Source organism: Musca autumnalis, unplaced genomic scaffold, assembly GCF_047663935.1.
Source record: "Musca autumnalis isolate F117 unplaced genomic scaffold, ASM4766393v1 scaffold_3, whole genome shotgun sequence".
NCBI classification, from domain to species: Eukaryota; Metazoa; Arthropoda; class Insecta; order Diptera; family Muscidae; genus Musca; species Musca autumnalis.
This window is the reverse complement of record NW_027411866.1, coordinates 49995080-50012191: the sequence shown is the minus strand read 5'-3', so window position 1 is coordinate 50012191 and position 17112 is coordinate 49995080. Positions and strand designations below refer to the sequence as shown.

The 17112-nt window shown below is 35.2% G+C and overlaps 1 protein-coding gene across 18 annotated transcripts in view; it reads right to left on the bottom strand.

The window, feature by feature from the left end:
- Positions 1–5858, bottom strand: part of NfI (Nuclear factor I) — a 77755-nt gene extending 71897 nt beyond the window's left edge. For 6 of the 18 annotated variants that reach the window (XM_073975818.1, XM_073975830.1, XM_073975826.1 and 3 more), the window contains exon 1: positions 5659–5858. The gene's annotated coding sequence lies outside the window, so the exon portion shown is untranslated. Of the gene's footprint in view, positions 1–4616; positions 5067–5195 lie in introns of those variants that run through there. The other 12 variants (XM_073975816.1, XM_073975823.1, XM_073975821.1 and 9 more) reach the window with 10 other exon arrangements.
- Between the last annotated feature and the right edge of the window lie 11254 nt (positions 5859–17112).

Sequence of the window (17112 nt, the reverse complement as noted above, 5' to 3'; positions counted from 1 at the left end):
TCGCTAGAACAACCTACTGAAAGAAATTTAAAAACGATCCGAGAGGAGCTCCTAATCTTCACGTTATGCATATTTTGTGTGGGAGGTACCCGAAGGAGTGGACCGATATAGAACATCTTCGAACTTAAACTAAGTTTGAACAAAATGTTACGATACCTAAAATTCAGGAATGCTTTTTGGTCGTTCTAGGAGGAGCAAATGCCTGTTTTTTCGAAATATTCATAATTTTTACATGGCTAAATCGACTCCAAATTGTCTGAAACGAATTTCGTCCAAACACACTTGGTAGGACTTCTCCTTGTGGTAGGACTTGCCGATCTGTAAATAAATGTATCCCTAATACATCTTCAATACAGTCATCTTCAAAATTTAAAGGCAATAATCGGAGAGGAGGATAATGCCAAACAAAACAACCAGGTTAAACCTCCAAGCAACACACAAGAGGAAGCTCCTCCCAAGAAATTTTTTATTGGAGGACCTATAATTGGGGTCAGCCAAATAAAGCTCCATCGGTGTGGAGAAAATCAATAAAGGTAATATGAATTGGCTTAATCCCGGAAACTTGGACCGTAAAAACATGGTGTCTGGACTAAAGCTATAAATTATCAACATTTTACGCCAATACACAGTGGATCCACTTGTATGGAAACAGTGGCCAAAAATATTTCCAGTAGAAATATCAACCTAATGCGCTGGTTACAGTTTTGTGCTGCTGGGAAGATTGTTTTAATAAATCCCCTTTCCCCCTAGAGGGGGTATATGGTATAAATTGCTTTATGCTGTTAATACAAAATGTCATAAAGAAAAGTACCGATTATCTTGTGATGCCAAAATAGGCACGGGGAAACAAAACAATCTCCAAAACAACATAAAAACCAACCAATTAAGCGGTTTAAATAGACTAACGTTGAAATTTGTGACAAATGACAAAGTTCCACGATCAAATTAAATCTTTGTATGTCAATAAAGGGTCTTCCTATAGCATTATGAAAAACTGGTTTAATGAATTCTATCGACTTTCGCCAAAAAACGAGGGTCGTGAGGGTCGTTCAAAAACGGGCATTGTGTCAGAAAAAAATTAAGCCGTGCGTGAACGGATAATGCAAGATCTCCATATTATATACGGTGAGGTGGAACAGAGGCATCCCTTGGCATTTCTACCACCAACTAACATTAGATAAAGCACTTCGAAGTAAATGGTCGCCGGACCGTCTGGCGACTATACGGCTTGAGAAATGTAGGATGATTAATTCTGAGTGGTACACTACACTCTGTGTGCCTGAAGTCTGCTGAGAAATTCGAAAAACGAACAAGAGAAGACGAATCATTCTGCATAATAACAATGCGATCTCTCCCACATCGATTCAAACCAGCGCCTGTTTGACCGGACAAAACGTGATATTGATGGGTCATCCGCCGTACAGCCATGCCTTGTCAACGATTTTCGTCGCCAGAATATGCAGATAAATCGTCCAAAAACCATGTTTTGGAGGTGTCTTAATCGGAGCGGAATAATTGATTCAACAATTGGTTTGAGCGTATAAATCATGCTGGAGACTATTTAAGAAAACAACAAAACTATTTTTGATGGTAAATATTCGTGTTTTATTGTTAGGCCAGATAGTTAACGTGCAGTCCTCGTACCTCAGTGTTTATGCTAACGAGTGTACATATATACTCTTTCATACGGGTAAAATGTGTCTCATCGAAATAATGGTTTTAGACCCGAAGTATGTTTGAACGAAATCCGTTTCAGATAATTTGTAGTCGATTTAACAATTTTCGTCCGTCTGTCTGTCTGGCTGGAGCGCACATTAACTCTGGAATTGATCAACCGATTTGGTTGGGCTTCGTAATATTTTGTCCAAACTTAGTTGAAGTTCAATGATGAGCCACATCGATTCACTTCTTCAGGTAACTCCCCCACAAAAGTTCAAAATATTTCGCTAAAATTGTACGCACGATAACTCTCGAAGACAGTCGAGTTGGTTCATACTTTACACATAGTAAAATTTCTACCTTACATAGATGAGGTTCCAATATGGGTTCTATCGGTCCGCAACTCGGGTACCTACCACACAAAATTTCGGAAAAGTGCAGTTTAAGACCTGCCGTCGAATGGCTTTGATTCTTTTTGCAAGAACTTGTATTCGCTACCCCCATTACGATAGTACAAGTTTTTTCAGGGGCCAGTCCATACTTCCTGAGAAAATAACTGTAAAAAGCCCTACGGCAGCACATGTAGTGCTTGTAGTGCACGATAACTCTCCAAAAGATCAACCGATTCGGTTCAAAATTTACCCTTCTTAACATTTGTCCAAACTTAGTTTAAGTTCAAAGAAGAGCCATAATGGTCCACTCCTTCCGGCATCTCCCCTCAAAAGTGCAAAAAAATTCACAAGAATGGTAAGCACGATTATCTTGAACGGTGCACCCGTTTGGTCCAAACTTTGGATCTCCTAATATTTTCCCAAATTTAGCTTAACTTCGGTCTCTTAGGGTACCTCTCCATCAAACATTCTGTTCACAGATACTTTGCTTCTCTTTGTGGTCCCGTTTCAGTGTTATTATGTGTTTTTCGTGGGAAAGTCCGGCAAGTTCATACGTCCGAAAAGGGCCATAAAATCTGAAAACTCCCTATTACATAATTTTTGGGGAAAAGGATTTTGGTTAGGTAGCCGGCATTCGATTCGAAATTGTGATATGATATATGAAAATTTCAATCGGCAAAGCCGACTGATACTTTTTTACTTGTTCAATGTATGAATGAAATAGACACAATAGGTGAATAGGAGGGTTTAGTTTAAGTTCAGCATTTATGGGACAGTCCATTCACCACGATTAGAATGGACATGGCAGTAAAATTGGCGAACGCAACCTATTTATGCATGTGTAAAAGTGCTCCCGACGAGTCAGTTAAAAATCTGCAATGGTGTTGGTGTGTGATCTCATTCTATATAGCCTGCAGCTTCAGGCAACAGGCCTCTGAGACCATTGAGTAGGAGCTATTCCCGCATTGGAAGATTATTATGAAAAGAGGAGATAATGAGAACCATGTATCTAAATTATAAAAGCAGATAGAAATATTGTTGTGCCTTCCACCACAAGATGGAGGGTATAGTTCTATTTGTCATTCCGAAATATTCGATCAGCATAAAGATCTATGTCAAAATAACGATGTCAGCCCGCCGGTCTGTCTGTTGCAATCAAAATACAGTTCTCAATATTTCAGATAGACCTTTATAATTTGGGATAGAAGTTTATTCCTAGGATGTGTGGCACTGAAAATAGGCTACATCGGTTCAGGTTCTGATATAGCCCCCATAAAACGGTTAATCACAATTTTCGGGTTTTGAAGGTTGTTGCCGCAATATCGGAAAATGGCTGAAATTTGGTATTTATTCATCGTTGAGGTTATAATACTTTCCACCTGAAATTTGTCGGTATAGGTCCATGTCTTTATATAGCCCTCATATAACGGTCCCTCCGATTTGGGTATTTTGATTTTTGGATTTTGTTCAGCGTCATTATCAAATCAAAATGGATGACATTTATTATACCCTCCACCATAATATCGGGGGTACAATTACATTTGTCGTTCCGATTGTAACACATCGACATATTCATCGAGACGCTATAAAGTATGTATATCTGGTTTTTATTAAGTCTTCGATGGGGGTATAAAACATTCCAGAAGAGAATTACCAGTAAAGGTCCACTTTTTCATATATTTCACACCGATTTTCGGTATTTTCAAGGTTTTACTCTCATCATCACACCGAAATGGTTGAAATTTTGTTATTTTATTTTCGGCATTTTCAAGGTTTTAGCCTCACACCGAAATGGCTTAAATTTCGTATTTAGTCTTCGTTGGGAGCCTTAAACTTTCCCCAAGAAATTTGTTGCTATAGATTCAGTTTTTGATATAGCCCCATAGAGATTCACGACGTAAGATAGACCCAATATAACGATGCCGCCCTATTTTTTGTATTTCTAGGGTCCTTTACTACTGTTTCGGACCGAAATATGGATACAAATGTTTTATTCTGAAAATGTTTTGGTAGGAACACCGTGGCTGAGGTGCTTTGTACTTCTATAAACTAAAGGAAACTTGGAGTTGTTCCATTTAATCTGAACAATAAATTTCTCTTATTCAATTCTTGCTTCACTTTTTTAGAATTTTAATGGACAAGTTTTCTTGAAAATCTTCTGCTACACTTGTTTTAGCTTATTTGGATAAAGGTATTATATTTGCGGGAAAATACCGGACATATTTAATAGAACATTTTTCCGTAGTTTGTGATAAGAAAATCCTTCACTTATCCTGTTATTTTGGGTGGTGCAGTTAAATCTGTATCGCCTACAAAGTGCAGTGTTGTTTTGAGAGTTGTAGGCGACGGTGTGCTGGAAACACCGCCGAACTCAAAGCGATGAAAATATCGGCATGAAATTAGCATAATATGTGATTTCTTCGTTTGCTTCTTTTTTTGCATTTATAAACTTTTTAAATTTTGTTTTGAATTTTTCTTTTTTAATCTCTCTTATTAATATATGTATATCTTCTGTATATGTAGACATGTATGTATTTTTGCATTTATCGATTTTCTTTCACAGACACTGTAAATCACTGTCAACTTCATTTTTCTTTTGCCACACTTGTTCACTTCACTTGGCCAAGGAAAAAAAGCCTTTTTTGTTCGTAATTTTGGAAAATATTCATTTCTATTCGGAGAATTGATTTATTTATTCTTTTAATATTTTTTGTGAAAGGAATATTTTTTTCGGTTGGTTGGTGAAATTATTTAGAATTTTTGTTACACAATTTTTGTTTTTTGGTTCGAGACGAGCACCAGCAATAAGAAGAGACAGACAGACATGCAGACGACAGGCAGCCAGCTTGTCAGGCAAAAAGTAGGGAAAAAAGAAAATTCGTTCTGTGGTGTGTGCGACTTATTTTTGTTTTCCTTTTTTTGTGATTTTCCCGTACCGTACGTTTGCTTTTTGTCGCTTTTGACGTGAGCCGTGAGTGAATGTGAGCAGCGTGAGAACGACGAGTGGCAATTCGCTCGGTAATGTTTTCGTTTCGTCTTCTACATTATATAAATAACTTTTTTGGTCTATACTACTGTGCTTGGGCATGGGCATGGGGGAGGAGGAGAAGGTGGCCAGGCACAGGCACCTATGGATTAACATACATATTTATATACACATAGATATATATATGTACACCACCAATACATAAGTATTAAAACGAGACAATTTTTTGTGTGGCTCTTTAAACTTTTTCATAATATTTATTATAATTTTTGCTGCGTTTTTTCAATTTTTTTTCTTTATTTCTTTTTTTAAATCACTGCTTTCTCTTTTTTGAAATTATTAAATTATATTTTTCCGATTTTTTCATGCATTTCAATGCATTTTCTCTTGATTTTATTTGCAAAATTTACAAAATTATTTAACACTTATTTTGTTATATGATCGAAATTTTCACCTTTTTTCACCGAAAAACTAATGCTATTTGAACAAAAAATTTAATTTTCTTCTTTCTTGTCAAAGTATTTTTTTTTAATATTGTTTTTAGTCTGAGCAGACGAGACGTGCGATACCAAACCAGAGCCAGACCAGACAAGACAAGGCGAAACGTTTTTCCTCACTCACCATTTAATGCGTTATGGTTAAAATGGTTGTTGTGTTCTGCAGCAGTCAGTCTGCCAGCCAGCCAGCGTTGACTTTGCCGTTCTCTCTTAACAAAAATTCTATGTCGTCCACTCAATGGGTTGGGGAAAATCAGCAAACATTTGTTCTTCGTTTGTATTTCCTTTTCTGTCCTACTGTTCGGTGTTGTAAAAAGATGCCACCTGGTAGGAAGGAAAAATACACTGGGAAATGTGATTTTAATAGTAAGATTCGTTGGTTTCAAATAAATCAATGAAGATATGTATGTTTAGTATGGTAATTAACGCTAACATAACCTTACTCTATAAGGGCATTATGGGAAGATGTCTATTTACAGAGGATATCAAATATAATTTACACACAAATCGGCCCCACTGAAAATAAACTACATATTGTGTTGAATTTCAATTTCAATTCATTTAGTATATTAAGCTATTTTCCTTGCGGTAATTGTCAGTTTGTCGATGCCAGAGGATGTTAGGAGGCAAAGGATTACCATTTGCCTCACCTCTCTCACCATCAAACTGACAATTGCCGCAAGGAAAATTGCCTAATATAAATGTGGACTTATTTATAATAATTAAGAAATATTGGCTTATTTTGAAGTAGAGGTAGCAAGAATTTGCTGGCTGGCGATCGGATCAAATTATCTGAGATATACCGACAAATTCCTGCGGAAAGTTTTTAGACTCAAAGAAGACTAATTACCAAATTTTCAATATTTCAGTAAGATAATGTGGACAAAACCTAAAAAATACCATACATTAAAAATTATGCCTCTATGAGGGATAAAGGAAGACGTGGGCATGTACTAATTATTCTTTTTAGGAATAGTTTATAACCCCCTGGAAGACTAAATAACAAAATTCAGTCATTTCGGTGGGATATTGACGTCACAACCTTTAGAATTACGAAAATCGGGAGGTACCATGTGGACTATATAAAGGCGTGAACCTATTCCGACAAATTTAATATGAAAAGTTTTATACCCCAAATTAAGACTAAACACCAAATTTCAGCCAATTCGGTGGAATATTGATGCAGCAACTTTCAAAATACCGAAAATCGGGAGGTACCGTTCAATAGGGGCTATATGAAGGCGTGGACCTATACCGACAAAATTAGAGGGGAAAGTTGAATACCCCAACGAACACTAATTACCAAATTTCAGCCACTTCGATGCATTACTGTGGCCATAACATTAAAAATACCGAAATTCGGTAGGTACCTTTCTATGGGGCTATATAAAGGCGTGGACCTATACCGACGAATTTCATGTGGGAAGTTTAATTTCCAAATGATGACTAAACTCCAAATTTCAGCCAATTCGGAGGAATATTGATACCACAACCTTCAAAATATCGAAAATCGGGAGGTACCGTTCTATGGGGGCAACATGAAGGCGTGGACCTTTACCAACAAAATTCTGGGGGATAGTTTTATACCTCCAGCGAATACTAAATGCCAATTCGGAGGAATGCTGAGGCCACAACCTTCAAAATACCGAAAATCGGGAGTTACCGTTCTATTAACGCTATAAGAAGGCCTTGACCTATACCGACAAAACTCTGGGGGAAAGTTTTATACCCTCAGCGAAGACTAAGTACCAAATTTCAGTCATTTCGGTGTGATAATGAAACTAAAACCCTAAAAAATCGGGTGGTACTGTTATTGGGGCTATATCAAAACGTGGAACGATATATCCCATTTGCAATACCAAACATTCTAGGAGTAATAGAAACTTCTGTACCAAATTACAAAACTCTATCTTAACAATTTCGAGCTGTATCTTCATTTCAACAGACGGACGGATAGACGTACATGGTTATATTGTCTCCTATGAATATTTCGATGTGTTACAAACGGAATGACAAATTTAATTATACCCTCCACATTATGTTGGATGGTATAAAAAAGCTTGTCCTTAAGCGAGACAGATTTTTTTAAACAAATCTTTGACCAATTTTTTGACTAAAAAACGGTATATTACAGCGTTTTATTTAACTTGCTTTGGTTCCTGTGTGTTTAGTTCAAAACTAGTAACTCATTTTTATTTTTTTGTTAAATCGAAATTTGACTTTGACAGTTCACATTTTTTTAAATACATTTTTAAAATTTTCTTTCGCTTAAAGGCACGATTACTATACCCTCAGCATTTATGCTAACGAGGGTATATACACCTTCATACGGGCAGAATGTGTCTCATCGAAATAATGGTTTTAGACCTCAAGTATGTTTGGAGTCGATTTGGCAATGTCCGTTCGTCTGTCTGGCTGGATGGAGAGCACGATAACTCTCGAACGGATCAACCGATTTTGTCCAAAATGTTGCCTTCGTAATATCTTGTCCAAACATAGTTTAAGTTCGAAGATGAGTCATATCGGTCCACTCCTTCAGGTACCTCCCCCACAAAAGTTCGAAAATGTTCGGAAAATTGTGCGCACGATAACCCATGAAGGGAGTAACCGATGTTGTCCATATCTTGCACATCGTGAAATTTGTGCCAGATATAGATGAAGTTCCAATACGGACCCTATCGGTGCACTCCGTCGGGTACCTCTCACACAAAATTTCAGAAAAGTTCAGTTTATGACCTGCTCTCGAATCACTTTGATTCTTTTTGCAAACATTTGTATTCGCTGCCTCCATTACGACGCTACAACTTTTTTCAGGGGCAAGTCCATATTTCCTGAGAAATTTGGACGAAAGCTGTAAAAATCCTAACGGCAAAATGTGTAGTGCCTGGGGTGCACGATAACTCTCGACCAATTTAGCCTTCGTACTATTTAGTTTAAGATCGAAGATGGGCCATATTTGTCCACTCCATGGGGTACCTCCCCCACAAAAGTTAAAAACTTTTTGCTAAAATTGTGCGCACAATAACTGTCGCAGGCAGTAACCGAGTTGGTTCAAACTTTTCACATCGTAAAATATCTCTGTCGCCTAAGCCGACTGATACTTTTTTACTTGTTAGGTCTTTAAAACCAGGGTTTCGAAGTCGGGTTCTGGAGTCGGAGTCTGGAGTCGAAGGCTGGAGTCGGAGCCTAGCGAATTTTGCTGGAGTCGGAGCCGCAGTCGCTAAAAAAAGATCGACTCCGGGCAACAATTTGTTCTTCATTTACAAAAAATGTGTTAAATCAAAACTTCTTTAAATCAGTAAAATGACCGTATTTTAAATATAACCCTCTTAATCTCTACGTTGGTTACAAAATGCATATCGGAGACATTTTGGGCCTATAATGAATGGTTTCATATTCCACATATTCTTGTGGAAGATCTTCAAAAATATTTACTGGTCATCTCATAGAAGGCTCACTGGTCTTCTTCTATTGTTTTCTCTGAGAAGCCATTAATGTCTTCTGTGAAAGGACCTGTTGGCCTTTTAAGAAAGACTTTGTGGTACTTTAAAGGAATCGTACTGAAGACCAACTGGACTTTTATGGAAGTGATATTGATCATACTAGACTTCTTGTTGTATTTGTATGTGAAAAATTGGAGTCTTCTTTAAGAAGATTATTCTTTTGCTATGAGAAAAGATCGGTCTTTTGAAAGACTTTCGAAAAACTAAGTCTTTTATGAGAAAGTCCTCCATGTGGTCCTCTGTTAGAAAACCTACTTGACCTTTTGTCTCTCTATGAAGGACCTGCTCGTATGCTTTGAGAAATCCTGTAGTTCTTCGATGAGAAGAGATCAAATTAATTTGCTATTAAATGCAATAACCATACCAGGCGTGTGGGGGTAAATTTGTCAGTAGATTTACGCTGAGGAAGGCGCAAATATATGTTTTATAATAGAGTTATAATTCAAATGACCGAAAGAAATAATTGTTAAATTATGGGCATTACCTCTATAGGATGCTGGATATATTAATTTCTATGTCTTTTTAATCATTTCTGATTGTTCTGCTTAGCCGAACTTAATGTTTGTTTAGCTTGTATTCTTTTTTATGTGGTAGACAAAGGACATTTTCCACCATAATATACTTACTTTGTCATTCCTTTTGTAAAACATCGAAATATTCGGCGGAAACTTTATAAAGTATAAAGATGTCTTTCCATATGTCTGTTGAAGCCAGGATAGAGCTTGCATCATTTAAGATAGAGTTATATAAGTTGGTACATTACTCTTAAGATGTTTGGTATTAAAAATGGATTATATCGGTCCACGTTTTGATATAACTAGAACGGTACCGACTTATTTTCGACATTTTAAAGAATATTACCACGTTATCGAACCGAAATGCCTTATGCGGCCCATACATTTATTTACTGCCAAACTGCTGCTGCCCTATGAACCCCTTGTGTACATGTGTGATTGAATAATGTGTGACATTCCTTCAATCCATATTCCAAAAATTATAAATTTTCCTCCAAAACGCGACTTTTAGTTGAAGTTTTCAAACGATTTTAATTTCGTCACAAATAATATTTTTTATTTTCAAAAACAGTTTTTTGTTTTCTTGGCAAATAAACAAAATTCATCGGATTGAAAGGGTTTCATTTACAAAATCAAAACTATTTTGATTTCAATACTCCCATATACATTGACAAAAACTTCAAAATTTACTAATACTATCCCAGATAGCATTTGGAAGACTGTTTTTTGAAAAATCACATTGCGGAGTCTTTTTAGAGTCCTTTTGGTGATCAAAAACTGATTGAGTTGCTTGTATGATCAGAAAGGGACTCGAAAGTGACTCCCTGTAATGATTAAAAAAGTACAATTTATAATACAACAACAAATGTGTAGCAATCACAAATAAATTATTGATATGTTTAAAATGTGACCATTTTTTTATTTATTATCACATATTAATCATCTGGAAGATTGAAAAATGCTTAATCAAAAAGGGGTCATGCAGGTGTTTGAAAAGTGATTTTAATTATGTATCTGCTGATCATATTTTGAACAGTTAGGTGATTAAAAACTGATTGCTTTGTTTTATTTTTATTTGGTTGTAAATAAAAAAAAAATAAAATTCTCATATACACTTTCTACAAAACTTTGATATAAATGTAACGTATAATATTAAGTGTAAATGTAACGTATAATATTAAGTGTATATACAAACACAACACATGTTCAGGTTTTGCCAAGTGAAATGAAGAAGCAGTATACTCACCGCCCAACATAAAGGATAATTAAAAGTCATAACAAAACAGAAAAGATAACAAAACAAGGGAAAGAAACAAACAACCAAAAAGAATAAAGAGAAAATTCTTTTAATTTATTTCGTCTAATAAAAAGACTCATAAATGACTCCCTAAAGACTCATAAACGATTATAAACATGACTCTAAAAAGACTCGAAAAAGAGTTCCAAATTAATCAACAAAACACCAATAAATGATTGAAATACGACTCGAAAAAGACTTTATATACCATCAGAAAATGGGCAAAAATGACTCGAAACTAATGCAGAGGAAGACTCATTTGTGATTTGTTTAGAAGAGTCGCCTGAGGTTACGTTTTCCTCCCGACAAAGGAGTCATTTATGATCAGAAAATGAGCTCATATTCCAGCTTTTTAATCGTGCAGTCGGATCAAAAAAGACTTGAATTTGATTAAAAATTTCAAAAAATGCTGGCTGAGATTATGCCGGGCATACACTATGGGCATGCACGACAGCATTTGTAATAGTATTAGTAAATTTTGAAGTTTTTGTCAATGTATTTGGGAGTAGTTTTGGCAGGATTGAAATCAAAATAGTTTTGATTTTGTAAATGAACCCCTTTCAATCCGATGAATTTTGTTTATTTTCCAAGTAACCAACAAATAATTTTTCAAAACAACAAATATTATTTGTGAGGAAATTAAACATTTGAAAAACTTCAACCCAAAATCGAGTTCTGGAGGAAAATTCATCATTTTTGCAATATGGATTGAAGGAATGCCACACACTATTCAATCACACACTTACACAAGGGTTCATCGGTTGCTGTCCTGCATGCCCATAGTGTATGCCCGGCATTACATTTGTTATACAGTCTACGCTATAAAACACTCCTGTAAGGAATTGTCGGTATACTCGTATTGTCCATATAATGTCATTCTTATAATAAAGGACATATTTCAGATGTCAATGTCAAAGGCAACCACTTTAATACAATCTCAAATTTGGTACTATTGAGCATTAGACAGGACTTCTTTTGGTTAGAAAAATTGTGCATCGATTTTAAGAGATCTGTTGCATATTAGATCTTCCTGTTATACATCTTGAAGGTCCTTATTGTAAGGAAAATATATTATCTGCTTAATTTTTGGAACTTTGTTGCAGTAAGGTGCCCCAAAAACTTTATATACAATATTAACAACTTGACTGTCCGAGCATTCCTGACAGGTAAAGTCAACTATATACGAAGGATTGGCTCGTAAACTTTTACATAACCTTGCGATCCATATCCTAGCCGCAGAAAAACATGTCATTTTCCTTTCATTTAACAGATTTTTTCCTGTTAACGATCATAATTAAAATATTTAGACGTTATTCCAGGAGCGGAGTACGAATTTTTCGCCTAATTTCCATCCATAAAGCCACAGAAAGTATAGAGGTATTTCATACTGGACCTGAGACCTTAAAGTTTGTTCTCTGAGCTTTTCTAGTTTCCTTAAAATGCAATAAATTTTGGGTCAATATGAGTTAAATTCTTAATTAAAAATCAATACCACATAAAATTTATACATTTTAGAATTTTTGTATACAATCTATTTTCTACAAACACATCCTTAGGCCACCGATGTGAAATAAATATTACGGCAATGACTAGATTGCCATCTATGGCTTCTTGGAAGGAAAGTATGAGGCAAATTTGTATTACACTCTTGGAATAATGACTGAATATTAAAATTATTCTATTGGAAAAATAAGATCATATGAAAAGAAATTGCGAAACATTTGCAGCATTTCCTGCAGTCAGGATCGCAACGATATGTAACAAAGTTACTACCAAATCCATCGTATATAGTTCACTTTATGTATCAGGGATTCTCTGGCAGTCAAGTGGCTAAAATAATATGTAAAGTTTTTAAGCACCTAGCTTCAGAAAAGCTCCGAAAATTAGGCCGAAAACATTTTTGGTAATGCAGGTGGTTCACTTACAGTGTGAGTCACTGTATATTCTTATCGGAAACCGACCTCCATACAAAATTGGTGACGATCGGTCTATAATTGTGCCTGGAGTTTGATTAAAATTTTTGTGGACGGACGGGCAAACATACTTTGATCGTTTCATTTTGTCGATATATGAAGATTGGTATACGAAAGGGGGTCTGGGATGAATGCTCCACTCTTTCCACAATAAGGTGTACGGTATTAAGAAATCGATTCAACTTGAAAAAAAAAGTGTTTCGCGGGGAGCCATTTAACACAACACTATGCAAAAATTTCCAAAGTAGTATAAAATGCGCTCTTTCAGATGATAGAAACGGTCGAGGTATATTTGGCTCGACTCCGACTCCAGACGAATTTGTTCACGACTCCGGCACCGACTCCGGGTCGACTCCGAGAGTGAATTCCTATACCACTAAAAATTAATAAAATGTGCACAAAATTTTAATTTTTTCCTATATTTAGCCTATATAGGCTAATGTGTTAGTTTTTCCTTACATATTCATTAGAAAGGGAATTCGTTCGAATATATTCGAACATATCAATACTGTTTCTGCCGAATCTTACATTGAAAAAAAAAGCAAAGTTGGAAAGTTTTTGTCGGTTTTCCTTTTTTGCTCGAGTATATTCTGGACGGAATTCTTCCGCGTGAGAAAATATTTAAGCCTTCAAAATATGTGAAAATGATGAGGCAATACAAATCGTAAGGACTACATGCAATGAAAACTATAAGGAATTCACGACCAAGTTTCAAACTGGATGTAAGCCAACATTTTAGTGTGCTTAGCCTTAAAAGAAACACCCAGTTGTAAAGCTCAATAAAAGCCATTTTTCATGATTTTTTCGAGAAAACTACGTAACTTTTTGGCATTTTTTTTTCTTCATCTAGGAAACCTTGTTTTTATTAAAGCATTTTGCGGTGTTAACTCTATCTCGAAAACTAATAAACCAATTGTCAAATATTTTTGTGGCCGATTTCGAGAAAAACACAGTTTATATGCCGCATACAAAATAAAATAAATTGTTCCCATCCAACGCTCATACTGAGGCAATATTGTTCTGATCGTTTTAAAAATTTGAACACATATTCTATGCTACTTATACTTTCAACTTTTTTTTTTTTTGAAATTTATAAGTAGGGATCACCGCTTAAACTAAAATTCAGCGCTCAAATTTTGAACTTTGGTGTGGTGTGGATAATTTTATTGAAATATTTGAGATATATTGTGTACCCCATTCAGCACGTAGGCAGATGGAAATTTTCTGGAACTGAAAAATTAGCAAACGATGAGATTTCGTGCATGAAAATATTCTACAAAAATATTGCAAGGAAATTCGATACCGATTTCATGTGTACCGACCCTACATAAAATTTTGTTTTCATTGTCCTTTATCACTTTTACCCGATCCTTTCTCATGAAAACTCTATGATTATGTATTTCATTGAATTTCGTATATGCAATTGATTGAGTAGAAAATTGGATACCACTGTGCAACACTGAAAATGCAAACAACTTCTAGCATGGATTTTTTGAAAGTACATATTTAGACTACAAAAGCCCTAGTTGGGTTTTGTCCTGTCAGATCCAGTTCGGATTTTATGGCCTCATCTAAACCGGGCTAAATCTACACTTTTTTGCATTTATCAGGCTTTTATCTCAGAAAAGAATAGGAATTTGGCCTTGCTGTCTTTAGCAATATTGTAGCCCTAAACTAGTAGAACTTATCTTTTGAAGAAACCACATAAGAAAAACTCCATCTAGGGCATCAAAATCTATAAAATATAGACAATTTTACATAATTGCTGAAATTCTGGTCGGTATCGGCTAAACTATTGGGAGTTGAACCAAGTAACCTTTTGCAAAAATTTTCCAAATAAAGTTCTCAACAATTCTTTAGAGCATTCTGAAACTCTAAAATGCATACTTCATGTCGTTTTAGCGGTATTTTGCATCATATCTTTTACAACACGTATTTCAAACACAGTTCACACCAACAGTTTATTCTCGCATTTCGGATTTCACTACATTATTGACATTTTTATTAAATCGTCGTTGAAAAATGTACTGAAAACAACGGGATAGAGGCATTTTACAACAATGACATGTTCTGAAGAGTTGAGTATTACATTCCAGGGAATATTTTTCCAAAAGAAAATATTCAGAAAAAATTAACGGTTTTGGAGATACGGTGCGAAATGTATAAAAATTGTGGTATTTTTGCATATATTTTGGAATTTGAGGCAATAAATGTAGTTTCTCGAGTTCATTATTTCTCCAAATATTTTAGGCTTGTCCTTATTTACAAATTTGCTTCAGAGGTCAGAAGAAGATTCGCATTGGTTTCAGAGATATAGCTCCAAATTTCCTTAAAAACTCAATATTTAACCATGTTTAGATGGGGCCATAAAATCCGAGCTGGATCTGACACAACAAAACCCAATTAAGGTTTATTGTCGTTTGGGTCTGTACTTTCAAAAAATCCTCATTTCGAATTGTTTGCACAAGATCACCTTAAAAATGTTGCACAGTGTACACATGAACTATATCTGTTCCTGGCGGACAGATCCAGTTATTTGAATGTAGACATCTAAAGCCCTCATAAAATATATGTAGTGAATCCTAGAAGAAAGATTCGCCGTTTGTCAGACTTCTGAGTTATAGCGGGATGAATCTGTCATTAAACAACAACGAATTTATGATGCCTAATTCAGAAGCGTAACCATCCGAATTTGTATTTGGTTAAACTGATAAAGGACAATGAAAACGTGACAATATCGATATCTTGGATATGGGAAACCTACATATAATTTTCGGTTGAACATTTTTGTAAAAAATTTCATTTTGTTTTACTCTTTGAGTTCAAGAACAAAAAGAACATTTAAGGAACTGAGCTATTTGACAGAGAGGTTCCTCATTCCATTTAACTGAAAACATGTCATCTAAAAATGATAGAAAAATATCTGCAAACGGAGATATAAAACTATTTTCTTAATGATTGAGGGGGGTCAATCAAAAAAATAATTATGTCATGACTCACAAATTTCAGCTATGGGATCCTTTGGGGTTCTCAATGGGGGCTTTCATTCCCAAAAGGAATTTTCCTCCCCCAGATCTTAACTTCCATTTTGTGTCACAGGGTATTCAGTAAGATTTCCCATAGAGACCACAATGCCTTTAATAGAAGACAAGGATTACCTTTGTGAGAAGACCAGTAAGACTTCTGACGAAAGAGGTTAAAGGTCAAATCTTAATTCGATTGTCATAGAACTTTACTTTTGTTTTCAAAAATGTAACGAATCAATTCGATCAACAAAATAGGGATGAATAGACTACACTTTAGAGCATAGTAAATATTCTGTGAATTGTCCTTTAACTTAGTATAATATATAATTTGCATATATATTTTCTTATACCTTTCTTTTAAAATAAATAATGATTTTAAAAAAGAGTTCTTGTTCCAAATTGAATGTTATATTTCTATAACGTGAAAAAAATTTTGCCCGGAGACGGAGTCGAGTTATTTTTTTCGACTCAGACTCCGACTCCAACTTCAGCAAAATTGCTCGACTCCGACTCCGAAACCCTGGATAGAAAGAACTACTTAAAAATATTGGTAGTTTTATGAAAAAAAAAACATGAAAAATGAGCTTTTTTCTCTGCACAACTTGGGATAACAAAAGTTATTTCAATTGTTTATCGGATTAGATGAACACATAGTTTATATATAAAATTTTAGCTCTACATATGTATGTAACATGGGTACAGGTTCATCTCCATATACTCCTCAAATAAAGACGTATGCCACTATCAACAGTGATATTATTACAAAAAAAACTCATAATTTTACTTTTAAAAGCAGATATAGTTTGTGTAAAATGTCTTTCTCTAAAAGATACGGTGCTCTTGAACCAAATTTAAATGGAAGGTGCTTACACCTGGAAAGTTTTTGCGGATTCTGAAACTACAATGTTCATAGATCATCAAGTCGCAAATCAAGTTGACATTTTTAAGGGTTTATTAGGTTTATTAGGTTTTCTACTAAGTGCCTCTTTTTTATGCAACACTCTAACTAGACCAAACTACAAAACGGGGGAAAGGACCCATTTGCTTCTCTTAAGCCTTCTCTTGGATGTGATGTAAGGTGAAGATTTGTTCGAAGGTGGGTTTGGCAGATTTAAAGTCGCATTTACACAGTTCCATTATGTTAATGGCCGTAGGCTTTCGTCGTTCACATAGTACGCCAAGATTAATCGTTTAGTCGACTATTTGTGTAAAAATCCAATTCGTGTTTTAGTTATGTAGAAAATTATTTTCGATTTTTCTATAA